We start from the raw sequence: 21579 nt of genomic DNA, 5'->3' as shown, positions 1-21579 counted from the left end.
ATCGGTCACGTGGGTCCCACGCCTCGCGTACGAAAACAAAGGACGTTCTGTGTCTTTTAAGACATACAAGCAATAAGCATGGACAATATTTCGGGTGCGATCATACCAGCACTAATGCACCGGATCCCATCAGAACTCCGCAGTTAAGCGTGCTTGGGCGAGAGTAGTACTAGGATGGGTGACCCCATGGGAAGTCCTCGTGTTGCAACCCCCTTTTTCGTTGTCCGTTTGCGTTTTTTTAAATTTTACGTGCGGTTTTTTTTTGTTTTTTTTTCTTTCTTGCTATTTCTATGCTCGGGTGGCCTCTGCTTCATGGTTGATGGTCTTCGTATTTTTGGAACGGAGCTGATCGGTCACGTGGGTCCCACGCCTCGCGTACGAAAACAAAGGAGGTTCTGCGTCTTTTAAGACATACAAGCAATAAGCATGGATAGTATTTTGGGTGCGATCATACCAGCACTAATGCACCGGATCCCATCAGAACTCCGCAGTTAAGTGTGCTTGGGCGAGAGTAGTACTAGGATGGGTGACCCCCTGGGAAGTCCTCGTGTTAAACCCCCCTTTTTCGTTGTCCGTTTGCGTTTTTTTAGATTTTACGTGCGGTTTTTTTTTTGTTTTTTTTCTTTCTTGCTATTTCTATGCTCGGGTGGCCTCCGTTTCATGGTTCATGGTCTTCGTATTTTTGGAACGGAGCCGATCGGTCACGTGGGTCCCACGCCTCGCGTACGAAAACAAAGGAGGTTCTGTGTCTTTTAAGACATACAAGCAATAAGCATGGACAGTATTTCGGGTGCGATCATACCAGCACTAATGCACCGGATCCCATCAGAACTCCGCAGTTAAGCGTGCTTGGGCGAGAGTAGTACTAGGATGGGTGACCCCATGGGAAGTCCTCGTGTTGCAACCCCCTTTTTCGTTGTCCGTTTGCGTTTTTTTAAATTTTACGTGCGGTTTTTTTTTGTTTTTTTTTCTTTCTTGCTATTTCTATGCTCGGGTGGCCTCCGCTTCATGGTTGATGGTCTTCGTATTTTTGGAACGGAGCTGATCGGTCACGTGGGTCCCACGCCTCGCGTACGAAAACAAAGGAGGTTCTGCGTCTTTTAAGACATACAAGCAATAAGCATGGATAGTATTTTGGGTGCGATCATACCAGCACTAATGCACCGGATCCCATCAGAACTCCGCAGTTAAGTGTGCTTGGGCGAGAGTAGTACTAGGATGGGTGACCCCGTGGGAAGTCCTCGTCTTGCACCCCCCTTTTTCGTTGTCCGTTTGCGTTTTTTTAGATTTTACGTGCGGTTTTTTTTTTGTTTTTTTTCTTTCTTGCTATTTCTATGCTCGGGTGGCCTCCGTTTCATGGTTCATGGTCTTCGTATTTGTGGAACGGAGCCGATCGGTCACGAGGGTCCCACGCCTCGCGTACGAAAACAAAGGAGGTTCTGCGTCTTTTAAGACATACAAGCAATAAGCATGGATAGTATTTCGGGTGCGATCATACCAGCACTAATGCACCGGATCCTATCAGAACTCCGCAGTTAAGCGTGCTTGGGCGAGAGTAGTACTAGGATGGGTGACCTCCTGGGAAGTCCTCGTGTTGCACCCCCCTTTTTCGTTGTCCGTTTGCGTTTTTTTAGATTTTACGTGCGGTTTTTTTTTTGTTTTTTTTTCTTTCTTGCTATTTCTATGCTCGGGTGGCCTCCGCTTCATGGTTGATGGTTTTCGTATTTTTGGAACGGAGCCGATCGGTCACGTGGGTTCCACGCCTCGCGTACGAAAACAAAGGAGGTTCTGCGTCTTTTAAGACATACAAGCAATAAGCATGGATAGTATTTCGGGTGCGATCATACCGGCACTAATGCACCGGATCCCATCAGAACTCCGCAGTTAAGCGTGCTTGGGCGAGAGTAGTACTAGGATGGGTGACCCCCTGGGAAGTCCTCGTGTTGCACCCCCCTTTTTCGTTGTCCGTTTGCGTTTTTCTAGATTTTACGTGCGGTTTTTTTTTTGTTTTTTTTTCTTTCTTGCTATTTCTATGCTCGGGTGGCCTCCGTTTCATGGTTCATGGTCTTCGTATTTTTGGAACGGAGCCGATCGGTCACGTGGGTCCCACGCCTCGCGTACGAAAACAAAGGAGGTTCTGCGTCTTTTAAGACATACAAGCAATAAGCATGGATAGTATTTCGGGTGCGATCATACCAGCACTAATGCACCGGATCCCATCAGAACTTCGCAGTTAAGCGTGCTTGGGCGAGAGTAGTACTTGGATGGGTGACCCCCTGGGAAGTCCTCGTGTTGCACCCCCCTTTTTCGTTGTCCGTTTGCGTTTTTTTAGATTTTACGTGCGGTTTTTTTTTGTTTTTTTTTCTTTCTTGCTATTTCTATGCTCGGGTGGCCTCCGCTTCATGGTTGATGGTTTTCGGATTTTTGGAACGGAGCCGATCGGTCACGTGGGTTCCACGCCTCGCGTACGAAAACAAAGGAGGTTCTGCGTCTTTTAAGACATAAAAGCAATAAGCATGGATAGTATTTCGGGTGCGATCATACCAGCACTAATGCACCGGATCCCATCAGAACTCCGCAGTTAAGCGTGCTTGGGCGAGAGTAGTACTAGGATGGGTGACCCCCTGGGAAGTCCTCGTGTTGCACCCCCCCTTTTTCGTTGTCCGTTTGCGTTTTTTTAGATTTTACGTGCGGTTTTTTTTTGTTTTTTTATTCTTGCTATTTCTATGCTCGGGTGGCCTCCGTTTCATGGTTCATTGGTCTTCGTATTTTTGGAACGGAGCCGATCGGTCACGTGGGTCCCACGCCTCGCGTACGAAAACAAAGGAGGTTCTGTGTCTTTTAAGACATACAAGCAATAAGCATGGACAGTATTTCGGGTGCGATCATACCAGCACTAATGCACCGGATCCCATCAGAACTCCGCAGTTAAGCGTGCTTGGGCGAGAGTAGTACTAGGATGGGTGACCCCATGGGAAGTCCTCGTGTTGCAACCCCCTTTTTCGTTGTCCGTTTGCGTTTTTTTAAATTTTACGTGCGGTTTTTTTTTGTTTTTTTTTCTTTCTTGCTATTTCTATGCTCGGGTGGCCTCTGCTTCATGGTTGATGGTCTTCGTATTTTTGGAACGGAGCTGATCGGTCACGTGGGTCCCACGCCTCGCGTACGAAAACAAAGGAGGTTCTGCGTCTTTTAAGACATACAAGCAATAAGCATGGATAGTATTTTGGGTGCGATCATACCAGCACTAATGCACCGGATCCCATCAGAACTCCGCAGTTAAGTGTGCTTGGGCGAGAGTAGTACTAGGATGGGTGACCCCCTGGGAAGTCCTCGTGTTGCACCCCCCTTTTTTGTTGTCCGTTTGCGTTTTTTTAGATTTTACGTGCGGTTTTTTTTTGTTTTTTTATTCTTGCTATTTCTATGCTCGGGTGGCCTCCGTTTCATGGTTCATTGGTCTTCGTATTTTTGGAACGGAGCCGATCGGTCACGTGGGTCCCACGCCTCGCGTACGAAAACAAAGGAGGTTCTGTGTCTTTTAAGACATACAAGCAATAAGCATGGACAGTATTTCGGGTGCGATCATACCAGCACTAATGCACCGGATCCCATCAGAACTCCGCAGTTAAGCGTGATTGGGCGAGAGTAGTACTAGGATGGGTGACCCCATGGGAAGTCCTCGTGTTGCAACCCCCTTTTTCGTTGTCCGTTTGCGTTTTTTTAAATTTTACGTGCGGTTTTTTTTTGTTTTTTTTTCTTTCTTGCTATTTCTATGCTCGGGTGGCCTCTGCTTCATGGTTGATGGTCTTCGTATTTTTGGAACGGAGCTGATCGGTCACGTGGGTCCCACGCCTCGCGTACGAAAACAAAGGAGGTTCTGCGTCTTTTAAGACATACAAGCAATAAGCATGGATAGTATTTTGGGTGCGATCATACCAGCACTAATGCACCGGATCCCATCAGAACTCCGCAGTTAAGTGTGCTTGGGCGAGAGTAGTACTAGGATGGGTGACCCCCTGGGAAGTCCTCGTGTTGCACCCCCCTTTTTCGTTGTCCGTTTGCGTTTTTTTAGATTTTACGTGCGGTTTTTTTTTTGTTTTTTTTTCTTTCTTGCTATTTCTATGCTCGGGTGGCCTCCGTTTCATGGTTCATGGTCTTCGTATTTTTGGAACGGAGCCGATCGGTCACGTGGGTCCCACGCCTCGCGTACGAAAACAAAGGAGGTTCTGTGTCTTTTAAGACATACAAGCAATAAGCATGGACAGTATTTCGGGTGCGATCATACCAGCACTAATGCACCGGATCCCATCAGAACTCCGCAGTTAAGCGTGCTTGGGCGAGAGTAGTACTAGGATGGGTGACCCCATGGGAAGTCCTCGTGTTGCAACCCCCTTTTTCGTTGTCCGTTTGCGTTTTTTTAAATTTTACGTGCGGTTTTTTTTTGTTTTTTTTTCTTTCTTGCTATTTCTATGCTCGGGTGGCCTCCGCTTCATGGTTGATGGTCTACGTATTTTTGGAACGGAGCCGATCGGTCACGTGGGTTCCACGCCTCGCGTACGAAAACAAAGGAGGTTCTGCGTCTTTTAAGACATAAAACCAATAAGCATGGATAGTATTTCGGGTGCGATCATACCAGCACTAATGCACCGGATCCCATCAGAACTCCGCAGTTAAGCGTGCTTGGGCGAGAGTAGTACTAGGATGGGTGACCCCCTGGGAAGTCCTCGTGTTGCACCCCCCCTTTTTCGTTGTCCGTTTGCGTTTTTTTAGATTTTACGTGCGGTTTTTTTTTGTTTTTTTATTCTTGCTATTTCTATGCTCGGGTGGCCTCCGTTTCATGGTTCATTGGTCTTCGTATTTTTGGAACGGAGCCGATCGGTCACGTGGGTCCCACGCCTCGCGTACGAAAACAAAGGAGGTTCTGTGTCTTTTAAGACATACAAGCAATAAGCATGGACAGTATTTCGGGTGCGATCATACCAGCACTAATGCACCGGATCCCATCAGAACTCCGCAGTTAAGCGTGCTTGGGCGAGAGTAGTACTAGGATGGGTGACCCCATGGGAAGTCCTCGTGTTGCAACCCCCTTTTTCGTTGTCCGTTTGCGTTTTTTTAAATTTTACGTGCGGTTTTTTTTTGTTTTTTTTTCTTTCTTGCTATTTCTATGCTCGGGTGGCCTCTGCTTCATGGTTGATGGTCTTCGTATTTTTGGAACGGAGCTGATCGGTCACGTGGGTCCCACGCCTCGCGTACGAAAACAAAGGAGGTTTTGCGTCTTTTAAGACATACAAGCAATAAGCATGGATAGTATTTTGGGTGCGATCATACCAGCACTAATGCACCGGATCCCATCAGAAGTCCGCAGTTAAGTGTGCTTGGGCGAGAGTAGTACTAGGATGGGTGACCCCCTGGGAAGTCCTCGTGTTGCACCCCCCTTTTTTGTTGTCCGTTTGCGTTTTTTTAGATTTTACGTGCGGTTTTTTTTTGTTTTTTTATTCTTGCTATTTCTATGCTCGGGTGGCCTCCGTTTCATGGTTCATTGGTCTTCGTATTTTTGGAACGGAGCCGATCGGTCACGTGGGTCCCACGCCTCGCGTACGAAAACAAAGGAGGTTCTGTGTCTTTTAAGACATACAAGCAATAAGCATGGACAGTATTTCGGGTGCGATCATACCAGCACTAATGCACCGGATCCCATCAGAACTCCGCAGTTAAGCGTGCTTGGGCGAGAGTAGTACTAGGATGGGTGACCCCATGGGAAGTCCTCGTGTTGCAACCCCCTTTTTCGTTGTCCGTTTGCGTTTTTTTAAATTTTACGTGCGGTTTTTTTTTGTTTTTTTTTTCTTTCTTGCTATTTCTATGCTCGGGTGGCCTCTGCTTCATGGTTGATGGTCTTCGTATTTTTGGAACGGAGCTGATCGGTCACGTGGGTCCCACGCCTCGCGTACGAAAACAAAGGAGGTTCTGCGTCTTTTAAGACATACAAGCAATAAGCATGGATAGTATTTTGGGTGCGATCATACCAGCACTAATGCACCGGATCCCATCAGAACTCCGCAGTTAAGTGTGCTTGGGCGAGAGTAGTACTAGGATGGGTGACCCCCTGGGAAGTCCTCGTGTTGCACCCCCCTTTTTCGTTGTCCGTTTGCGTTTTTTTAGATTTTACGTGCGGTTTTTTTTTTGTTTTTTTTCTTTCTTGCTATTTCTATGCTCGGGTGGCCTCCGTTTCATGGTTCATGGTCTTCGTATTTTTGGAACGGAGCCGATCGGTCACGTGGGTCCCACGCCTCGCGTACGAAAACAAAGGAGGTTCTGTGTCTTTTAAGACATACAAGCAATAAGCATGGACAGTATTTCGGGTGCGATCATACCAGCACTAATGCACCGGATCCCATCAGAACTCCGCAGTTAAGCGTGCTTGGGCGAGAGTAGTACTAGGATGGGTGACCCCATGGGAAGTCCTCGTGTTGCAACCCCCTTTTTCGTTGTCCGTTTGCGTTTTTTTAAATTTTACGTGCGGTTTTTTTTTGTTTTTTTTTCTTTCTTGCTATTTCTATGCTCGGGTGGCCTCCGCTTCATGGTTGATGGTCTTCGTATTTTTGGAACGGAGCTGATCGGTCACGTGGGTCCCACGCCTCGCGTACGAAAACAAAGGAGGTTCTGCGTCTTTTAAGACATACAAGCAATAAGCATGGATAGTATTTTGGGTGCGATCATACCAGCACTAATGCACCGGATCCCATCAGAACTCCGCAGTTAAGTGTGCTTGGGCGAGAGTAGTACTAGGATGGGTGACCCCGTGGGAAGTCCTCGTCTTGCACCCCCCTTTTTCGTTGTCCGTTTGCGTTTTTTTAGATTTTACGTGCGGTTTTTTTTTTGTTTTTTTTCTTTCTTGCTATTTCTATGCTCGGGTGGCCTCCGTTTCATGGTTCATGATCTTCGTATTTGTGGAACGGAGCCGATCGGTCACGAGGGTCCCACGCCTCGCGTACGAAAACAAAGGAGGTTCTGCGTCTTTTAAGACATACAAGCAATAAGCATGGATAGTATTTCGGGTGCGATCATACCAGCACTAATGCACCGGATCCTATCAGAACTCCGCAGTTAAGCGTGCTTGGGCGAGAGTAGTACTAGGATGGGTGACCCCCTGGGAAGTCCTCGTGTTGCACCCCCCTTTTTCGTTGTCCGTTTGCGTTTTTTTAGATTTTACGTGCGGTTTTTTTTTGTTTTTTTTTCTTTCTTGCTATTTCTATGCTCGGGTGGCCTCCGCTTCATGGTTGATGGTTTTCGTATTTTTGGAACGGAGCCGATCGGTCACGTGGGTTCCACGCCTCGCGTACGAAAACAAAGGAGGTTCTGCGTCTTTTAAGACATACAAGCAATAAGCATGGATAGTATTTCGGGTGCGATCATACCAGCACTAATGCACCGGATCCCATCAGAACTCCGCAGTTAAGCGTGCTTGGGCGAGAGTAGTACTAGGATGGGTGACCCCCTGGGAAGTCCTCGTGTTGCACCCCCCTTTTTCGTTGTCCGTTTGCGTTTTTCTAGATTTTACGTGCGGTTTTTTTTTTGTTTTTTTTTCTTTCTTGCTATTTCTATGCTCGGGTGGCCTCCGTTTCATGGTTCATGGTCTTCGTATTTTTGGAACGGAGCCGATCGGTCACGTGGGTCCCACGCCTCGCGTACGAAAACAAAGGAGGTTCTGCGTCTTTTAAGACATACAAGCAATAAGCATGGATAGTATTTCGGGTGCGATCATACCAGCACTAATGCACCGGATCCCATCAGAACTTCGCAGTTAAGCGTGCTTGGGCGAGAGTAGTACTAGGATGGGTGACCCCCTGGGAAGTCCTCGTGTTGCACCCCCCTTTTTCGTTGTCCGTTTGCGTTTTTTTAGATTTTACGTGCGGTTTTTTTTTGTTTTTTTTTCTTTCTTGCTATTTCTATGCTCGGGTGGCCTCCGCTTCATGGTTGATGGTTTTCGTATTTTTGGAACGGAGCCGATCGGTCACGTGGGTTCCACGCCTCGCGTACGAAAACAAAGGAGGTTCTGCGTCTTTTAAGACATACAAGCAATAAGCATGGATAGTATTTCGGGTGCGATCATACCGGCACTAATGCACCGGATCCCATCAGAACTCCGCAGTTAAGCGTGCTTGGGCGAGAGTAGTACTAGGATGGGTGACCCCCTGGGAAGTCCTCGTGTTGCACCCCCCTTTTTCGTTGTCCGTTTGCGTTTTTCTAGATTTTACGTGCGGTTTTTTTTTTGTTTTTTTTTCTTTCTTGCTATTTCTATGCTCGGGTGGCCTCCGTTTCATGGTTCATGGTCTTCGTATTTTTGGAACGGAGCCGATCGGTCACGTGGGTCCCACGCCTCGCGTACGAAAACAAAGGAGGTTCTGCGTCTTTTAAGACATACAAGCAATAAGCATGGATAGTATTTCGGGTGCGATCATACCAGCACTAATGCACCGGATCCCATCAGAACTTCGCAGTTAAGCGTGCTTGGGCGAGAGTAGTACTTGGATGGGTGACCCCCTGGGAAGTCCTCGTGTTGCACCCCCCTTTTTCGTTGTCCGTTTGCGTTTTTTTAGATTTTACGTGCGGTTTTTTTTTGTTTTTTTTTCTTTCTTGCTATTTCTATGCTCGGGTGGCCTCCGCTTCATGGTTGATGGTTTTCGGATTTTTGGAACGGAGCCGATCGGTCACGTGGGTTCCACGCCTCGCGTACGAAAACAAAGGAGGTTCTGCGTCTTTTAAGACATAAAAGCAATAAGCATGGATAGTATTTCGGGTGCGATCATACCAGCACTAATGCACCGGATCCCATCAGAACTCCGCAGTTAAGCGTGCTTGGGCGAGAGTAGTACTAGGATGGGTGACCCCCTGGGAAGTCCTCGTGTTGCACCCCCCCTTTTTCGTTGTCCGTTTGCGTTTTTTTAGATTTTACGTGCGGTTTTTTTTTGTTTTTTTATTCTTGCTATTTCTATGCTCGGGTGGCCTCCGTTTCATGGTTCATTGGTCTTCGTATTTTTGGAACGGAGCCGATCGGTCACGTGGGTCCCACGCCTCGCGTACGAAAACAAAGGAGGTTCTGTGTCTTTTAAGACATACAAGCAATAAGCATGGACAGTATTTCGGGTGCGATCATACCAGCACTAATGCACCGGATCCCATCAGAACTCCGCAGTTAAGCGTGCTTGGGCGAGAGTAGTACTAGGATGGGTGACCCCATGGGAAGTCCTCGTGTTGCAACCCCCTTTTTCGTTGTCCGTTTGCGTTTTTTTAAATTTTACGTGCGGTTTTTTTTTGTTTTTTTTTCTTTCTTGCTATTTCTATGCTCGGGTGGCCTCTGCTTCATGGTTGATGGTCTTCGTATTTTTGGAACGGAGCTGATCGGTCACGTGGGTCCCACGCCTCGCGTACGAAAACAAAGGAGGTTCTGCGTCTTTTAAGACATACAAGCAATAAGCATGGATAGTATTTTGGGTGCGATCATACCAGCACTAATGCACCGGATCCCATCAGAACTCCGCAGTTAAGTGTGCTTGGGCGAGAGTAGTACTAGGATGGGTGACCCCCTGGGAAGTCCTCGTGTTGCACCCCCCTTTTTTGTTGTCCGTTTGCGTTTTTTTAGATTTTACGTGCGGTTTTTTTTTGTTTTTTTATTCTTGCTATTTCTATGCTCGGGTGGCCTCCGTTTCATGGTTCATTGGTCTTCGTATTTTTGGAACGGAGCCGATCGGTCACGTGGGTCCCACGCCTCGCGTACGAAAACAAAGGAGGTTCTGTGTCTTTTAAGACATACAAGCAATAAGCATGGACAGTATTTCGGGTGCGATCATACCAGCACTAATGCACCGGATCCCATCAGAACTCCGCAGTTAAGCGTGCTTGGGCGAGAGTAGTACTAGGATGGGTGACCCCATGGGAAGTCCTCGTGTTGCAACCCCCTTTTTTGTTGTCCGTTTGCGTTTTTTTAAATTTTACGTGCGGTTTTTTTTTGTTTTTTTTTCTTTCTTGCTATTTCTATGCTCGGGTGGCCTCTGCTTCATGGTTGATGGTCTTCGTATTTTTGGAACGGAGCTGATCGGTCACGTGGGTCCCACGCCTCGCGTACGAAAACAAAGGAGGTTCTGCGTCTTTTAAGACATACAAGCAATAAGCATGGATAGTATTTTGGGTGCGATCATACCAGCACTAATGCACCGGATCCCATCAGAACTCCGCAGTTAAGTGTGCTTGGGCGAGAGTAGTACTAGGATGGGTGACCCCCTGGGAAGTCCTCGTGTTGCACCCCCCTTTTTCGTTGTCCGTTTGCGTTTTTTTAGATTTTACGTGCGGTTTTTTTTTGTTTTTTTTCTTTCTTGCTATTTCTATGCTCGGGTGGCCTCCGTTTCATGGTTCATGGTCTTCGTATTTTTGGAACGGAGCCGATCGGTCACGTGGGTCCCACGCCTCGCGTACGAAAACAAAGGAGGTTCTGTGTCTTTTAAGACATACAAGCAATAAGCATGGACAGTATTTCGGGTGCGATCATACCAGCACTAATGCACCGGATCCCATCAGAACTCCGCAGTTAAGCGTGCTTGGGCGAGAGTAGTACTAGGATGGGTGACCCCATGGGAAGTCCTCGTGTTGCAACCCCCTTTTTCGTTGTCCGTTTGCGTTTTTTTAAATTTTACGTGCGGTTTTTTTTTGTTTTTTTTCTTTCTTGCTATTTCTATGCTCGGGTGGCCTCCGCTTCATGGTTGATGGTCTTCGTATTTTTGGAACGGAGCTGATCGGTCACGTGGGTCCCACGCCTCGCGTACGAAAACAAAGGAGGTTCTGCGTCTTTTAAGACATACAAGCAATAAGCATGGATAGTATTTTGGGTGCGATCATACCAGCACTAATGCACCGGATCCCATCAGAACTCCGCAGTTAAGTGTGCTTGGGCGAGAGTAGTACTAGGATGGGTGACCCCGTGGGAAGTCCTCGTCTTGCACCCCCCTTTTTCGTTGTCCGTTTGCGTTTTTTTAGATTTTACGTGCGGTTTTTTTTTTGTTTTTTTTCTTTCTTGCTATTTCTATGCTCGGGTGGCCTCCGTTTCATGGTTCATGATCTTCGTATTTGTGGAACGGAGCCGATCGGTCACGAGGGTCCCACGCCTCGCGTACGAAAACAAAGGAGGTTCTGCGTCTTTTAAGACATACAAGCAATAAGCATGGATAATATTTCGGGTGCGATCATACCAGCACTAATGCACCGGATCCTATCAGAACTCCGCAGTTAAGCGTGCTTGGGCGAGAGTAGTACTAGGATGGGTGACCCCCTGGGAAGTCCTCGTGTTGCACCCCCCTTTTTCGTTGTCCGTTTGCGTTTTTTTAGATTTTACGTGCGGTTTTTTTTTGTTTTTTTTTTCTTTCTTGCTATTTCTATGCTCGGGTGGCCTCCGCTTCATGGTTGATGGTTTTCGTATTTTTGGAACGGAGCCGATCGGTCACGTGGGTTCCACGCCTCGCGTACGAAAACAAAGGAGGTTCTGCGTCTTTTAAGACATACAAGCAATAAGCATGGATAGTATTTCGGGTGCGATCATACCAGCACTAATGCACCGGATCCCATCAGAACTCCGCAGTTAAGCGTGCTTGGGCGAGAGTAGTACTAGGATGGGTGACCCCCTGGGAAGTCCTCGTGTTGCACCCCCCTTTTTCGTTGTCCGTTTGCGTTTTTCTAGATTTTACGTGCGGTTTTTTTTTTGTTTTTTTTTCTTTCTTGCTATTTCTATGCTCGGGTGGCCTCCGTTTCATGGTTCATGGTCTTCGTATTTTTGGAACGGAGCCGATCGGTCACGTGGGTCCCACGCCTCGCGTACGAAAACAAAGGAGGTTCTGCGTCTTTTAAGACATACAAGCAATAAGCATGGATAGTATTTCGGGTGCGATCATACCAGCACTAATGCACCGGATCCCATCAGAACTTCGCAGTTAAGCGTGCTTGGGCGAGAGTAGTACTAGGATGGGTGACCCCCTGGGAAGTCCTCGTGTTGCACCCCCCTTTTTCGTTGTCCGTTTGCGTTTTTTTAGATTTTACGTGCGGTTTTTTTTTGTTTTTTTTTCTTTCTTGCTATTTCTATGCTCGGGTGGCCTCCGCTTCATGGTTGATGGTTTTCGGATTTTTGGAACGGAGCCGATCGGTCACGTGGGTTCCACGCCTCGCGTACGAAAACAAAGGAGGTTCTGCGTCTTTTAAGACATAAAAGCAATAAGCATGGATAGTATTTCGGGTGCGATCATACCAGCACTAATGCACCGGATCCCATCAGAACTCCGCAGTTAAGCGTGCTTGGGCGAGAGTAGTACTAGGATGGGTGACCCCCTGGGAAGTCCTCGTGTTGCACCCCCCCTTTTTCGTTGTCCGTTTGCGTTTTTTTAGATTTTACGTGCGGTTTTTTTTTGTTTTTTTATTCTTGCTATTTCTATGCTCGGGTGGCCTCCGTTTCATGGTTCATTGGTCTTCGTATTTTTGGAACGGAGCCGATCGGTCACGTGGGTCCCACGCCTCGCGTACGAAAACAAAGGAGGTTCTGTGTCTTTTAAGACATACAAGCAATAAGCATGGACAGTATTTCGGGTGCGATCATACCAGCACTAATGCACCGGATCCCATCAGAACTCCGCAGTTAAGCGTGCTTGGGCGAGAGTAGTACTAGGATGGGTGACCCCATGGGAAGTCCTCGTGTTGCAACCCCCTTTTTCGTTGTCCGTTTGCGTTTTTTTAAATTTTACGTGCGGTTTTTTTTTGTTTTTTTTTCTTTCTTGCTATTTCTATGCTCGGGTGGCCTCTGCTTCATGGTTGATGGTCTTCGTATTTTTGGAACGGAGCTGATCGGTCACGTGGGTCCCACGCCTCGCGTACGAAAACAAAGGAGGTTCTGCGTCTTTTAAGACATACAAGCAATAAGCATGGATAGTATTTTGGGTGCGATCATACCAGCACTAATGCACCGGATCCCATCAGAACTCCGCAGTTAAGTGTGCTTGGGCGAGAGTAGTACTAGGATGGGTGACCCCCTGGGAAGTCCTCGTGTTGCACCCCCCTTTTTCGTTGTCCGTTTGCGTTTTTTTAGATTTTACGTGCGGTTTTTTTTTTGTTTTTTTTCTTTCTTGCTATTTCTATGCTCGGGTGGCCTCCGTTTCATGGTTCATGGTCTTCGTATTTTTGGAACGGAGCCGATCGGTCACGTGGGTCCCACGCCTCGCGTACGAAAACAAAGGAGGTTCTGTGTCTTTTAAGACATACAAGCAATAAGCATGGACAGTATTTCGGGTGCGATCATACCAGCACTAATGCACCGGATCCCATCAGAACTCCGTAGTTAAGCGTGCTTGGGCGAGAGTAGTACTAGGATGGGTGACCCCATGGGAAGTCCTCGTGTTGCAACCCCCTTTTTCGTTGTCCGTTTGCGTTTTTTTAAATTTTACGTGCGGTTTTTTTTTGTTTTTTTTTCTTTCTTGCTATTTCTATGCTCGGGTGGCCTCCGCTTCATGGTTGATGGTCTTCGTATTTTTGGAACGGAGCTGATCGGTCACGTGGGTCCCACGCCTCGCGTACGAAAACAAAGGAGGTTCTGCGTCTTTTAAAACATACAAGCAATAAGCATGGATAGTATTTTGGGTGCGATCATACCAGCACTAATGCACCGGATCCCATCAGAACTCCGCAGTTAAGTGTGCTTGGGCGAGAGTAGTACTAGGATGGGTGACCCCGTGGGAAGTCCTCGTCTTGCACCCCCCTTTTTCGTTGTCCGTTTGCGTTTTTTTAGATTTTACGTGCGGTTTTTTTTTTGTTTTTTTTCTTTCTTGCTATTTCTATGCTCGGGTGGCCTCCGTTTCATGGTTCATGATCTTCGTATTTGTGGAACGGAGCCGATCGGTCACGAGGGTCCCACGCCTCGCGTACGAAAACAAAGGAGGTTCTGCGTCTTTTAAGACATACAAGCAATAAGCATGGATAGTATTTCGGGTGCGATCATACCAGCACTAATGCACCGGATCCTATCAGAACTCCGCAGTTAAGCGTGCTTGGGCGAGAGTAGTACTAGGATGGGTGACCCCCTGGGAAGTCCTCGTGTTGCACCCCCCTTTTTCGTTGTCCGTTTGCGTTTTTTTAGATTTTACGTGCGGTTTTTTTTTGTTTTTTTTTCTTTCTTGCTATTTCTATGCTCGGGTGGCCTCCGCTTCATGGTTGATGGTTTTCGTATTTTTGGAACGGAGCCGATCGGTCACGTGGGTTCCACGCCTCGCGTACGAAAACAAAGGAGGTTCTGCGTCTTTTAAGACATACAAGCAATAAGCATGGATAGTATTTCGGGTGCGATCATACCAGCACTAATGCACCGGATCCCATCAGAACTCCGCAGTTAAGCGTGCTTGGGCGAGAGTAGTACTAGGATGGGTGACCCCCTGGGAAGTCCTCGTGTTGCACCCCCTTTTTCGTTGTCCGTTTGCGTTTTTCTAGATTTTACGTGCGGTTTTTTTTTGTTTTTTTTTCTTTCTTGCTATTTCTATGCTCGGGTGGCCTCCGTTTCATGGTTCATGGTCTTCGTATTTTTGGAACGGAGCCGATCGGTCACGTGGGTCCCACGCCTCGCGTACGAAAACAAAGGAGGTTCTGCGTCTTTTAAGACATACAAGCAATAAGCATGGATAGTATTTCGGGTGCGATCATACCAGCACTAATGCACCGGATCCCATCAGAACTTCGCAGTTAAGCGTGCTTGGGCGATAGTAGTACTAGGATGGGTGACCCCCTGGGAAGTCCTCGTGTTGCACCCCCCTTTTTCGTTGTCCGTTTGCGTTTTTTTAGATTTTACGTGCGGTTTTTTTTTGTTTTTTTTTCTTTCTTGCTATTTCTATGCTCGGGTGGCCTCCGCTTCATGGTTGATGGTTTTCGGATTTTTGGAACGGAGCCGATCGGTCACGTGGGTTCCACGCCTCGCGTACGAAAACAAAGGAGGTTCTGCGTCTTTTAAGACATAAAAGCAATAAGCATGGATAGTATTTCGGGTGCGATCATACCAGCACTAATGCACCGGATCCCATCAGAACTCCGCAGTTAAGCGTGCTTGGGCGAGAGTAGTACTAGGATGGGTGACCCCCTGGGAAGTCCTCGTGTTGCACCCCCCCTTTTTCGTTGTCCGTTTGCGTTTTTTTAGATTTTACGTGCGGTTTTTTTTTGTTTTTTTATTCTTGCTATTTCTATGCTCGGGTGGCCTCCGTTTCATGGTTCATTGGTCTTCGTATTTTTGGAACGGAGCCGATCGGTCACGTGGGTCCCACGCCTCGCGTACGAAAACAAAGGAGGTTCTGTGTCTTTTAAGACATACAAGCAATAAGCATGGACAGTATTTCGGGTGCGATCATACCAGCACTAATGCACCGGATCCCATCAGAACTCCGCAGTTAAGCGTGCTTGGGCGAGAGTAGTACTAGGATGGGTGACCCCATGGGAAGTCCTCGTGTTGCAACCCCCTTTTTCGTTGTCCGTTTGCGTTTTTTTAAATTTTACGTGCGGTTTTTTTTTGTTTTTTTTTCTTTCTTGCTATTTCTATGCTCGGGTGGCCTCTGCTTCATGGTTGATGGTCTTCGTATTTTTGGAACGGAGCTGATCGGTCACGTGGGTCCCACGCCTCGCGTACGAAAACAAAGGAGGTTCTGCGTCTTTTAAGACATACAAGCAATAAGCATGGATAGTATTTTGGGTGCGATCATACCAGCACTAATGCACCGGATCCCATCAGAACTCCGCAGTTAAGTGTGCTTGGGCGAGAGTAGTACTAGGATGGGTGACCCCCTGGGAAGTCCTCGTGTTGCACCCCCCTTTTTCGTTGTCCGTTTGCGTTTTTTTAGATTTTACGTGCGGTTTTTTTTTTGTTTTTTTTCTTTCTTGCTATTTCTATGCTCGGGTGGCCTCCGTTTCATGGTTCATGGTCTTCGTATTTTTGGAACGGAGCCGATCGGTCACGTGGGTCCCACGCCTCGCGTACGAAAACAAAGGAGGTTCTGTGTCTTTTAAGACATACAAGCAATAAGCATGGACAGTATTTCGGGTGCGATCATACCAGCACTAATGCACCGGATCCCATCAGAACTCCGCAGTTAAGCGTGCTTGGGCGAGAGTAGTACTAGGATGGGTGACCCCATGGGAAGTCCTCGCGTTGCAATCCCCTTTTTCGTTGTCCGTTTGCGTTTTTTTAAATTTTACGTGCGGTTTTTTTTTGTTTTTTTTTTCTTTCTTGCTATTTTTATGCTCGGGTGGCCTCCGCTTCATGGTTGATGGTCTTCGTATTTTTGGAACGGAGCTGATCGGTCACGTGGGTCCCACGCCTCGCGTACGAAAACAAATGAGGTTCTGCGTCTTTTAAGACATACAAGCAATAAGCATGGATAGTATTTTGGGTGCGATCATACCAGCACTAATGCACCGGATCCCATCAGAACTCCGCAGTTAAGTGTGCTTGGGCGAGAGTAGTACTAGGATGGGTGACCCCGTGGGAAGTCCTCGTCTTGCACCCCCCTTTTTCGTTGTCCGTTTGCGTTTTTTTAGATTTTACGTGTAGTTTTTTTTTGTTTTTTTTCTTTCTTGCTATTTCTATGCTCGGGTGGCCTCCGTTTCATGGTTCATGGTCTTCGTATTTGTGGAACGGAGCCGATCGGTCACGTGGGTCCCACGCCTCGTGTACGAAAACAAAGGAGGTTCTGCGTCTTTTAAGACATACAAGCAATAAGCATGGATAGTATTTCGGGTGCGATCATACCAGCACTAATGCACCGGATCCCATCAGAACTCCGCAGTTAAGCGTGCTTGGGCGAGAGTAGTACTAGGATGGGTGACCCCCTGGGAAGTCCTCGTGTTGCACCCCCCTTTTTCGTTGTCCGTTTGCGTTTTTCTAGATTTTACGTGTGGTTTTTTTTTGTTTTTTTCTTTCTTGCTATTTCTATGCTCGGGTGGCCTCCGTTTCTTGGTTCATGGTCTTCGTATTTTTGGAACGGAGCCGATCGGTCACGTGGGTCCCACGCCTCGCTTACGAAAACAAAGGAGGTTCTGCGTCTTTTAAGACATACAAGCAATAAGCATGGATAGTATTTCGGGTGCGATCATACCAGCACTAATGCACCGGATCCCATCAGAACTCTGCAGTTAAGCGTGCTTGGGCGAGAGTAGTACTAGGATGGGTGACCCCCTGGGAAGTCCTCGTGTTGCAACCCCCTTTTTCGTTGTCCGTTTGCGTTTTTTTAAATTTTACGTGCGGTTTTTTTTTGTTTTTTTTTCTTTCTTGCTATTTCTATGCTCGGGTGGCCTCTGCTTCATGGTTGATGGTCTTCGTATTTTTGGAACGGAGCTGATCGGTCACGTGGGTCCCACGCCTTGCGTACGAAAACAAAGGAGGTTCTGCGTCTTTTAAGACATACAAGCAATAAGCATGGATAGTATTTTGGGTGCGATCATACCAGCACTAATGCACCGGATCCCATCAGAACTCCGCAGTTAAGCGTGCTTGGGCGAGAGTAGTACTAGGATGGGTGACCCCATGGGAAGTCCTCGTGTTGCAACCCCCTTTTTCGTTGTCCGTTTGCGTTTTTTTAAATTTTACGTGCGGTTTTTTTTTGTTTTTTTTTCTTTCTTGCTATTTCTATGCTCGGGTGGCCTCTGCTTCATGGTTGATGGTCTTCGTATTTTTGGAACGGAGCTGATCGGTCACGTGGGTCCCACGCCTCGCGTACGAAAACAAAGGAGGTTCTGCGTCTTTTAAGACATACAAGCAATAAGCATGGATAGTATTTTGGGTGCGATCATACCAGCACTAATGCACCGGATCCCATCAGAACTCCGCAGTTAAGTGTGCTTGGGCGAGAGTAGTACTAGGATGGGTGACCCCCTGGGAAGTCCTCGTGTTGCACCCCCCTTTTTCGTTGTCCGTTTGCGTTTTTTTAGATTTTACGTGCGGTTTTTTTTTGTTTTTTTATTCTTGCTATTTCTATGCTCGGGTGGCCTCCGTTTCATGGTTCATTGGTCTTCGTATTTTTGGAACGGAGCCGATCGGTCACGTGGGTCCCACGCCTCGCGTACGAAAACAAAGGAGGTTCTGTGTCTTTTAAGACATACAAGCAATAAGCATGGACAGTATTTCGGGTGCGATCATACCAGCACTAATGCACCGGATCCCATCAGAACTCCGCAGTTAAGCGTGCTTGGGCGAGAGTAGTACTAGGATGGGTGACCCCATGGGAAGTCCTCGTGTTGCAACCCCCTTTTTCGTTGTCCGTTTGCGTTTTTTTAAATTTTACGTGCGGTTTTTTTTTGTTTTTTTTTCTTTCTTGCTATTTCTATGCTCGGGTGGCCTCTGCTTCATGGTTGATGGTCTTCGTATTTTTGGAACGGAGCTGATCGGTCACGTGGGTCCCACGCCTCGCGTACGAAAACAAAGGAGGTTCTGCGTCTTTTAAGACATACAAGCAATAAGCATGGATAGTATTTTGGGTGCGATCATACCAGCACTAATGCACCGGATCCCATCAGAACTCCGCAGTTAAGTGTGCTTGGGCGAGAGTAGTACTAGGATGGGTGACCCCCTGGGAAGTCCTCGTGTTGCACCCCCCTTTTTCGTTGTCCGTTTGCGTTTTTTTAGATTTTACGTGCGGTTTTTTTTTTGTTTTTTTTCTTTCTTGCTATTTCTATGCTCGGGTGGCCTCCGTTTCATGGTTCATGGTCTTCGTATTTTTGGAACGGAGCCGATCGGTCACGTGGGTCCCACGCCTCGCATACGAAAACAAAGGAGGTTCTGTGTCTTTTAAGACATACAAGCAATAAGCATGGACAGTATTTCGGGTGCGATCATACCAGCACTAATGCACCGGATCCCATCAGAACTCCGCAGTTAAGCGTGCTTGGGCGAGAGTAGTACTAGGATGGGTGACCCCATGGGAAGTCCTCGTGTTGCAACCCCCTTTTTCGTTGTCCGTTTGCGTTTTTTTAAATTTTACGTGCGGTTTTTTTTTGTTTTTTTTTCTTTCTTGCTATTTCTATGCTCGGGTGGCCTCCGCTTCATGGTTGATGGTCTTCGTATTTTTGGAACGGAGCTGATCGGTCACGTGGGTCCCACGCCTCGCGTACGAAAACAAAGGAGGTTCTGCGTCTTTTAAGACATACAAGCAATAAGCATGGATAGTATTTTGGGTGCGATCATACCAGCACTAATGCACCGGATCCCATCAGAACTCCGCAGTTAAGTGTGCTTGGGCGAGAGTAGTACTAGGATGGGTGACCCCGTGGGAAGTCCTCGTCTTGCACCCCCCTTTTTCGTTGTCCGTTTGCGTTTTTTTAGATTTTACGTGCGGTTTTTTTTTTGTTTTTTTTCTTTCTTGCTATTTCTATGCTCGGGTGGCCTCCGTTTCATGGTTCATGATCTTCGTATTTGTGGAACGGAGCCGATCGGTCACGAGGGTCCCACGCCTCGCGTACGAAAACAAAGGAGGTTCTGCGTCTTTTAAGACATACAAGCAATAAGCATGGATAGTATTTCGGGTGCGATCATACCAGCACTAATGCACCGGATCCTATCAGAACTCCGCAGTTAAGCGTGCTTGGGCGAGAGTAGTACTAGGATGGGTGACCCCCTGGGAAGTCCTCGTGTTGCACCCCCCTTTTTCGTTGTCCGTTTGCGTTTTTTTAGATTTTACGTGCGGTTTTTTTTTGTTTTTTTTTCTTTCTTGCTATTTCTATGCTCGGGTGGCCTCCGCTTCATGGTTGATGGTTTTCGTATTTTTGGAACGGAGCCGATCGGTCACGTGGGTTCCACGCCTCGCGTACGAAAACAAAGGAGGTTCTGCGTCTTTTAAGACATACAAGCAATAAGCATGGATAGTATTTCGGGTGCGATCATACCAGCACTAATGCACCGGATCCCATCAGAACTCCGCAGTTAAGCGTGCTTGGGCGAGAGTAGTACTAGGATGGGTGACCCCCTGGGAAGTCCTCGTGTTGCACCCCCCTTTTTCGTTGTCCGTTTGCGTTTTTCTAGATTTTACGTGCGGTTTTTTTTTTGTTTTTTTTTCTTTCTTGCTATTTCTATGCTCGGGTGGCCTCCGTTTCATGGTTCATGGTCTTCTTATTTTTGGAACGGAGCCGATCGGTCACGTGGGTCCCACGCCTCGCGTACGAAAACAAAGGAGGTTCTGCGTCTTTTAAGACATACAAGCAATAAGCATGGATAGTATTTCGGGTGCGATCATACCAGCACTAATGCACCGGATCCTATCAGAACTCCGCAGTTAAGCGTGCTTGGGCGAGAGTAGTACTAGGATGGGTGACCCCCTGGGAAGTCCTCGTGTTGCACCCCCCTTTTTCGTTGTCCGTTTGCGTTTTTTTAGATTTTACGTGCGGTTTTTTTTTGTTTTTTTTTCTTTCTTGCTATTTCTATGCTCGGGTGGCCTCCGCTTCATGGTTGATGGTTTTCGTATTTTTGGAACGGAGCCGATCGGTCACGTGGGTTCCACGCCTCGCGTACGAAAACAAAGGAGGTTCTGCGTCTTTTAAGACATACAAGCAATAAGCATGGATAGTATTTCGGGTGCGATCATACCAGCACTAATGCACCGGATCCCATCAGAACTCCGCAGTTAAGCGTGCTTGGGCGAGAGTAGTACTAGGATGGGTGACCCCCTGGGAAGTCCTCGTGTTGCACCCCCCTTTTTCGTTGTCCGTTTGCGTTTTTCTAGATTTTACGTGCGGTTTTTTTTTTGTTTTTTTTTCTTTCTTGCTATTTCTATGCTCGGGTGGCCTCCGTTTCATGGTTCATGGTCTTCGTATTTTTGGAACGGAGCCGATCGGTCACGTGGGTCCCACGCCTCGCGTACGAAAACAAAGGAGGTTCTGCGTCTTTTAAGACATACAAGCAATAAGCATGGATAGTATTTCGGGTGCGATCATACCAACACTAATGCACCGGATCCCATCAGAACTTCGCAGTTAAGCGTGCTTAGGCGAGAGTAGTACTAGGATGGGTGACCCCCTGGGAAGTCCTCGTGTTGCACCCCCCCTTTTTCGTTGTCCGTTTGCGTTTTTTTAGATTTTACGTGCGGTTTTTTTTTGTTTTTTTATTCTTGCTATTTCTATGCTCGGGTGGCCTCCGTTTCATGGTTCATTGGTCTTCGTATTTTTGGAACGGAGCCGATCGGTCACGTGGGTCCCACGCCTCGCGTACGAAAACAAAGGAGGTTCTGTGTCTTTTAAGACATACAAGCAATAAGCATGGACAGTATTTCGGGTGCGATCATACCAGCACTAATGCACCGGATCCCATCAGAACTCCGCAGTTAAGCGTGCTTGGGCGAGAGTAGTACTAGGATGGGTGACCCCATGGGAAGTCCTCGTGTTGCAACCCCCTTTTTCGTTGTCCGTTTGCGTTTTTTTAAATTTTACGTGCGGTTTTTTTTTGTTTTTTTTTCTTTCTTGCTATTTCTATGCTCGGGTGGCCTCTGCTTCATGGTTGATGGTCTTCGTATTTTTGGAACGGAGCTGATCGGTCACGTG

The 21579-nt window shown here is 47.3% G+C and overlaps 62 non-coding genes across 62 annotated transcripts; all 62 read left to right on the top strand.

The window, feature by feature from the left end:
- The first annotated feature begins 92 nt into the window (after positions 1-92).
- On the top strand, positions 93-211 carry LOC145134733 (5S ribosomal RNA). Its single transcript, XR_013719305.1, has one exon. It is a non-coding gene; the product is annotated as a 5S ribosomal RNA (ribosomal RNA).
- Positions 212-440: 229 nt separating this feature from the next.
- LOC145148858 (5S ribosomal RNA) lies at positions 441-559 on the top strand. Its single transcript, XR_013729723.1, has one exon. It is a non-coding gene; the product is annotated as a 5S ribosomal RNA (ribosomal RNA).
- Positions 560-788: 229 nt separating this feature from the next.
- Positions 789-907, top strand: LOC145134721 (5S ribosomal RNA). The gene has a single exon (XR_013719296.1). It is a non-coding gene; the product is annotated as a 5S ribosomal RNA (ribosomal RNA).
- A 229-nt stretch (positions 908-1136) lies between these two features.
- LOC145144779 (5S ribosomal RNA) lies at positions 1137-1255 on the top strand. Its single transcript, XR_013725781.1, has one exon. It is a non-coding gene; the product is annotated as a 5S ribosomal RNA (ribosomal RNA).
- A 229-nt stretch (positions 1256-1484) lies between these two features.
- Positions 1485-1603, top strand: LOC145155955 (5S ribosomal RNA). Its single transcript, XR_013736382.1, has one exon. It is a non-coding gene; the product is annotated as a 5S ribosomal RNA (ribosomal RNA).
- Positions 1604-1833: 230 nt separating this feature from the next.
- Positions 1834-1952, top strand: LOC145152491 (5S ribosomal RNA). Its single transcript, XR_013733019.1, has one exon. It is a non-coding gene; the product is annotated as a 5S ribosomal RNA (ribosomal RNA).
- Positions 1953-2182: 230 nt separating this feature from the next.
- On the top strand, positions 2183-2301 carry LOC145138729 (5S ribosomal RNA). The gene has a single exon (XR_013721687.1). It is a non-coding gene; the product is annotated as a 5S ribosomal RNA (ribosomal RNA).
- A 229-nt stretch (positions 2302-2530) lies between these two features.
- On the top strand, positions 2531-2649 carry LOC145145255 (5S ribosomal RNA). The gene has a single exon (XR_013726237.1). It is a non-coding gene; the product is annotated as a 5S ribosomal RNA (ribosomal RNA).
- Positions 2650-2877: 228 nt separating this feature from the next.
- Positions 2878-2996, top strand: LOC145134714 (5S ribosomal RNA). Its single transcript, XR_013719291.1, has one exon. It is a non-coding gene; the product is annotated as a 5S ribosomal RNA (ribosomal RNA).
- A 229-nt stretch (positions 2997-3225) lies between these two features.
- LOC145154054 (5S ribosomal RNA) lies at positions 3226-3344 on the top strand. The gene has a single exon (XR_013734538.1). It is a non-coding gene; the product is annotated as a 5S ribosomal RNA (ribosomal RNA).
- Positions 3345-3571: 227 nt separating this feature from the next.
- LOC145147599 (5S ribosomal RNA) lies at positions 3572-3690 on the top strand. The gene has a single exon (XR_013728498.1). It is a non-coding gene; the product is annotated as a 5S ribosomal RNA (ribosomal RNA).
- Positions 3691-3919: 229 nt separating this feature from the next.
- LOC145154053 (5S ribosomal RNA) lies at positions 3920-4038 on the top strand. The gene has a single exon (XR_013734537.1). It is a non-coding gene; the product is annotated as a 5S ribosomal RNA (ribosomal RNA).
- A 230-nt stretch (positions 4039-4268) lies between these two features.
- On the top strand, positions 4269-4387 carry LOC145134707 (5S ribosomal RNA). Its single transcript, XR_013719286.1, has one exon. It is a non-coding gene; the product is annotated as a 5S ribosomal RNA (ribosomal RNA).
- A 229-nt stretch (positions 4388-4616) lies between these two features.
- On the top strand, positions 4617-4735 carry LOC145145242 (5S ribosomal RNA). The gene has a single exon (XR_013726226.1). It is a non-coding gene; the product is annotated as a 5S ribosomal RNA (ribosomal RNA).
- A 228-nt stretch (positions 4736-4963) lies between these two features.
- Positions 4964-5082, top strand: LOC145134699 (5S ribosomal RNA). Its single transcript, XR_013719283.1, has one exon. It is a non-coding gene; the product is annotated as a 5S ribosomal RNA (ribosomal RNA).
- Positions 5083-5311: 229 nt separating this feature from the next.
- On the top strand, positions 5312-5430 carry LOC145145827 (5S ribosomal RNA). The gene has a single exon (XR_013726782.1). It is a non-coding gene; the product is annotated as a 5S ribosomal RNA (ribosomal RNA).
- Positions 5431-5657: 227 nt separating this feature from the next.
- Positions 5658-5776, top strand: LOC145134692 (5S ribosomal RNA). Its single transcript, XR_013719281.1, has one exon. It is a non-coding gene; the product is annotated as a 5S ribosomal RNA (ribosomal RNA).
- Positions 5777-6006: 230 nt separating this feature from the next.
- On the top strand, positions 6007-6125 carry LOC145154051 (5S ribosomal RNA). The gene has a single exon (XR_013734536.1). It is a non-coding gene; the product is annotated as a 5S ribosomal RNA (ribosomal RNA).
- Positions 6126-6354: 229 nt separating this feature from the next.
- LOC145134686 (5S ribosomal RNA) lies at positions 6355-6473 on the top strand. The gene has a single exon (XR_013719280.1). It is a non-coding gene; the product is annotated as a 5S ribosomal RNA (ribosomal RNA).
- A 229-nt stretch (positions 6474-6702) lies between these two features.
- Positions 6703-6821, top strand: LOC145144778 (5S ribosomal RNA). The gene has a single exon (XR_013725780.1). It is a non-coding gene; the product is annotated as a 5S ribosomal RNA (ribosomal RNA).
- Positions 6822-7050: 229 nt separating this feature from the next.
- On the top strand, positions 7051-7169 carry LOC145138081 (5S ribosomal RNA). Its single transcript, XR_013721318.1, has one exon. It is a non-coding gene; the product is annotated as a 5S ribosomal RNA (ribosomal RNA).
- Positions 7170-7398: 229 nt separating this feature from the next.
- LOC145145230 (5S ribosomal RNA) lies at positions 7399-7517 on the top strand. Its single transcript, XR_013726215.1, has one exon. It is a non-coding gene; the product is annotated as a 5S ribosomal RNA (ribosomal RNA).
- A 230-nt stretch (positions 7518-7747) lies between these two features.
- LOC145156017 (5S ribosomal RNA) lies at positions 7748-7866 on the top strand. Its single transcript, XR_013736443.1, has one exon. It is a non-coding gene; the product is annotated as a 5S ribosomal RNA (ribosomal RNA).
- Positions 7867-8095: 229 nt separating this feature from the next.
- On the top strand, positions 8096-8214 carry LOC145152490 (5S ribosomal RNA). Its single transcript, XR_013733018.1, has one exon. It is a non-coding gene; the product is annotated as a 5S ribosomal RNA (ribosomal RNA).
- Positions 8215-8444: 230 nt separating this feature from the next.
- On the top strand, positions 8445-8563 carry LOC145138727 (5S ribosomal RNA). Its single transcript, XR_013721677.1, has one exon. It is a non-coding gene; the product is annotated as a 5S ribosomal RNA (ribosomal RNA).
- A 229-nt stretch (positions 8564-8792) lies between these two features.
- LOC145145218 (5S ribosomal RNA) lies at positions 8793-8911 on the top strand. The gene has a single exon (XR_013726204.1). It is a non-coding gene; the product is annotated as a 5S ribosomal RNA (ribosomal RNA).
- A 228-nt stretch (positions 8912-9139) lies between these two features.
- On the top strand, positions 9140-9258 carry LOC145134683 (5S ribosomal RNA). The gene has a single exon (XR_013719272.1). It is a non-coding gene; the product is annotated as a 5S ribosomal RNA (ribosomal RNA).
- Positions 9259-9487: 229 nt separating this feature from the next.
- LOC145154050 (5S ribosomal RNA) lies at positions 9488-9606 on the top strand. The gene has a single exon (XR_013734535.1). It is a non-coding gene; the product is annotated as a 5S ribosomal RNA (ribosomal RNA).
- Positions 9607-9833: 227 nt separating this feature from the next.
- Positions 9834-9952, top strand: LOC145134676 (5S ribosomal RNA). The gene has a single exon (XR_013719266.1). It is a non-coding gene; the product is annotated as a 5S ribosomal RNA (ribosomal RNA).
- Positions 9953-10181: 229 nt separating this feature from the next.
- On the top strand, positions 10182-10300 carry LOC145154049 (5S ribosomal RNA). The gene has a single exon (XR_013734534.1). It is a non-coding gene; the product is annotated as a 5S ribosomal RNA (ribosomal RNA).
- Positions 10301-10528: 228 nt separating this feature from the next.
- Positions 10529-10647, top strand: LOC145134671 (5S ribosomal RNA). Its single transcript, XR_013719260.1, has one exon. It is a non-coding gene; the product is annotated as a 5S ribosomal RNA (ribosomal RNA).
- A 228-nt stretch (positions 10648-10875) lies between these two features.
- On the top strand, positions 10876-10994 carry LOC145144777 (5S ribosomal RNA). Its single transcript, XR_013725779.1, has one exon. It is a non-coding gene; the product is annotated as a 5S ribosomal RNA (ribosomal RNA).
- A 229-nt stretch (positions 10995-11223) lies between these two features.
- On the top strand, positions 11224-11342 carry LOC145138074 (5S ribosomal RNA). Its single transcript, XR_013721314.1, has one exon. It is a non-coding gene; the product is annotated as a 5S ribosomal RNA (ribosomal RNA).
- Positions 11343-11572: 230 nt separating this feature from the next.
- LOC145145207 (5S ribosomal RNA) lies at positions 11573-11691 on the top strand. The gene has a single exon (XR_013726193.1). It is a non-coding gene; the product is annotated as a 5S ribosomal RNA (ribosomal RNA).
- A 230-nt stretch (positions 11692-11921) lies between these two features.
- Positions 11922-12040, top strand: LOC145156016 (5S ribosomal RNA). The gene has a single exon (XR_013736442.1). It is a non-coding gene; the product is annotated as a 5S ribosomal RNA (ribosomal RNA).
- Positions 12041-12269: 229 nt separating this feature from the next.
- Positions 12270-12388, top strand: LOC145145195 (5S ribosomal RNA). The gene has a single exon (XR_013726182.1). It is a non-coding gene; the product is annotated as a 5S ribosomal RNA (ribosomal RNA).
- Positions 12389-12616: 228 nt separating this feature from the next.
- On the top strand, positions 12617-12735 carry LOC145134664 (5S ribosomal RNA). Its single transcript, XR_013719259.1, has one exon. It is a non-coding gene; the product is annotated as a 5S ribosomal RNA (ribosomal RNA).
- Positions 12736-12964: 229 nt separating this feature from the next.
- LOC145154048 (5S ribosomal RNA) lies at positions 12965-13083 on the top strand. The gene has a single exon (XR_013734533.1). It is a non-coding gene; the product is annotated as a 5S ribosomal RNA (ribosomal RNA).
- A 229-nt stretch (positions 13084-13312) lies between these two features.
- LOC145136353 (5S ribosomal RNA) lies at positions 13313-13431 on the top strand. Its single transcript, XR_013720407.1, has one exon. It is a non-coding gene; the product is annotated as a 5S ribosomal RNA (ribosomal RNA).
- Positions 13432-13660: 229 nt separating this feature from the next.
- On the top strand, positions 13661-13779 carry LOC145144776 (5S ribosomal RNA). Its single transcript, XR_013725778.1, has one exon. It is a non-coding gene; the product is annotated as a 5S ribosomal RNA (ribosomal RNA).
- A 229-nt stretch (positions 13780-14008) lies between these two features.
- Positions 14009-14127, top strand: LOC145138067 (5S ribosomal RNA). Its single transcript, XR_013721311.1, has one exon. It is a non-coding gene; the product is annotated as a 5S ribosomal RNA (ribosomal RNA).
- Positions 14128-14356: 229 nt separating this feature from the next.
- Positions 14357-14475, top strand: LOC145145184 (5S ribosomal RNA). The gene has a single exon (XR_013726171.1). It is a non-coding gene; the product is annotated as a 5S ribosomal RNA (ribosomal RNA).
- A 228-nt stretch (positions 14476-14703) lies between these two features.
- On the top strand, positions 14704-14822 carry LOC145147314 (5S ribosomal RNA). The gene has a single exon (XR_013728221.1). It is a non-coding gene; the product is annotated as a 5S ribosomal RNA (ribosomal RNA).
- A 229-nt stretch (positions 14823-15051) lies between these two features.
- LOC145145173 (5S ribosomal RNA) lies at positions 15052-15170 on the top strand. The gene has a single exon (XR_013726160.1). It is a non-coding gene; the product is annotated as a 5S ribosomal RNA (ribosomal RNA).
- Positions 15171-15398: 228 nt separating this feature from the next.
- Positions 15399-15517, top strand: LOC145134652 (5S ribosomal RNA). The gene has a single exon (XR_013719255.1). It is a non-coding gene; the product is annotated as a 5S ribosomal RNA (ribosomal RNA).
- Positions 15518-15746: 229 nt separating this feature from the next.
- On the top strand, positions 15747-15865 carry LOC145154047 (5S ribosomal RNA). Its single transcript, XR_013734532.1, has one exon. It is a non-coding gene; the product is annotated as a 5S ribosomal RNA (ribosomal RNA).
- A 229-nt stretch (positions 15866-16094) lies between these two features.
- On the top strand, positions 16095-16213 carry LOC145145374 (5S ribosomal RNA). The gene has a single exon (XR_013726350.1). It is a non-coding gene; the product is annotated as a 5S ribosomal RNA (ribosomal RNA).
- A 230-nt stretch (positions 16214-16443) lies between these two features.
- LOC145144775 (5S ribosomal RNA) lies at positions 16444-16562 on the top strand. Its single transcript, XR_013725777.1, has one exon. It is a non-coding gene; the product is annotated as a 5S ribosomal RNA (ribosomal RNA).
- Positions 16563-16790: 228 nt separating this feature from the next.
- LOC145145161 (5S ribosomal RNA) lies at positions 16791-16909 on the top strand. Its single transcript, XR_013726149.1, has one exon. It is a non-coding gene; the product is annotated as a 5S ribosomal RNA (ribosomal RNA).
- A 227-nt stretch (positions 16910-17136) lies between these two features.
- On the top strand, positions 17137-17255 carry LOC145144540 (5S ribosomal RNA). Its single transcript, XR_013725553.1, has one exon. It is a non-coding gene; the product is annotated as a 5S ribosomal RNA (ribosomal RNA).
- Positions 17256-17484: 229 nt separating this feature from the next.
- On the top strand, positions 17485-17603 carry LOC145134646 (5S ribosomal RNA). The gene has a single exon (XR_013719253.1). It is a non-coding gene; the product is annotated as a 5S ribosomal RNA (ribosomal RNA).
- Positions 17604-17832: 229 nt separating this feature from the next.
- Positions 17833-17951, top strand: LOC145154046 (5S ribosomal RNA). The gene has a single exon (XR_013734531.1). It is a non-coding gene; the product is annotated as a 5S ribosomal RNA (ribosomal RNA).
- A 227-nt stretch (positions 17952-18178) lies between these two features.
- On the top strand, positions 18179-18297 carry LOC145134639 (5S ribosomal RNA). Its single transcript, XR_013719249.1, has one exon. It is a non-coding gene; the product is annotated as a 5S ribosomal RNA (ribosomal RNA).
- A 229-nt stretch (positions 18298-18526) lies between these two features.
- LOC145154044 (5S ribosomal RNA) lies at positions 18527-18645 on the top strand. Its single transcript, XR_013734529.1, has one exon. It is a non-coding gene; the product is annotated as a 5S ribosomal RNA (ribosomal RNA).
- A 229-nt stretch (positions 18646-18874) lies between these two features.
- On the top strand, positions 18875-18993 carry LOC145134633 (5S ribosomal RNA). The gene has a single exon (XR_013719248.1). It is a non-coding gene; the product is annotated as a 5S ribosomal RNA (ribosomal RNA).
- A 229-nt stretch (positions 18994-19222) lies between these two features.
- Positions 19223-19341, top strand: LOC145144774 (5S ribosomal RNA). Its single transcript, XR_013725776.1, has one exon. It is a non-coding gene; the product is annotated as a 5S ribosomal RNA (ribosomal RNA).
- Positions 19342-19570: 229 nt separating this feature from the next.
- Positions 19571-19689, top strand: LOC145138060 (5S ribosomal RNA). The gene has a single exon (XR_013721309.1). It is a non-coding gene; the product is annotated as a 5S ribosomal RNA (ribosomal RNA).
- A 229-nt stretch (positions 19690-19918) lies between these two features.
- On the top strand, positions 19919-20037 carry LOC145145150 (5S ribosomal RNA). The gene has a single exon (XR_013726138.1). It is a non-coding gene; the product is annotated as a 5S ribosomal RNA (ribosomal RNA).
- A 230-nt stretch (positions 20038-20267) lies between these two features.
- LOC145138054 (5S ribosomal RNA) lies at positions 20268-20386 on the top strand. Its single transcript, XR_013721308.1, has one exon. It is a non-coding gene; the product is annotated as a 5S ribosomal RNA (ribosomal RNA).
- Positions 20387-20615: 229 nt separating this feature from the next.
- Positions 20616-20734, top strand: LOC145145138 (5S ribosomal RNA). Its single transcript, XR_013726126.1, has one exon. It is a non-coding gene; the product is annotated as a 5S ribosomal RNA (ribosomal RNA).
- A 230-nt stretch (positions 20735-20964) lies between these two features.
- LOC145149187 (5S ribosomal RNA) lies at positions 20965-21083 on the top strand. The gene has a single exon (XR_013730041.1). It is a non-coding gene; the product is annotated as a 5S ribosomal RNA (ribosomal RNA).
- Positions 21084-21311: 228 nt separating this feature from the next.
- LOC145134628 (5S ribosomal RNA) lies at positions 21312-21430 on the top strand. Its single transcript, XR_013719246.1, has one exon. It is a non-coding gene; the product is annotated as a 5S ribosomal RNA (ribosomal RNA).
- The last annotated feature ends 149 nt before the right edge of the window (positions 21431-21579 follow it).

The sequence above is a fragment of the Lactuca virosa genome, chromosome 1, assembly GCF_052849685.1.
Source record: "Lactuca virosa cultivar CGN04683 chromosome 1, Lactuca_virosa_CGN04683_v6, whole genome shotgun sequence".
Lineage (NCBI taxonomy): Eukaryota > Viridiplantae > Streptophyta > Magnoliopsida > Asterales > Asteraceae > Lactuca > Lactuca virosa.
Note: the sequence above shows the minus strand (reverse complement) of the source record. Positions and strands in the feature narration are given on the sequence as shown.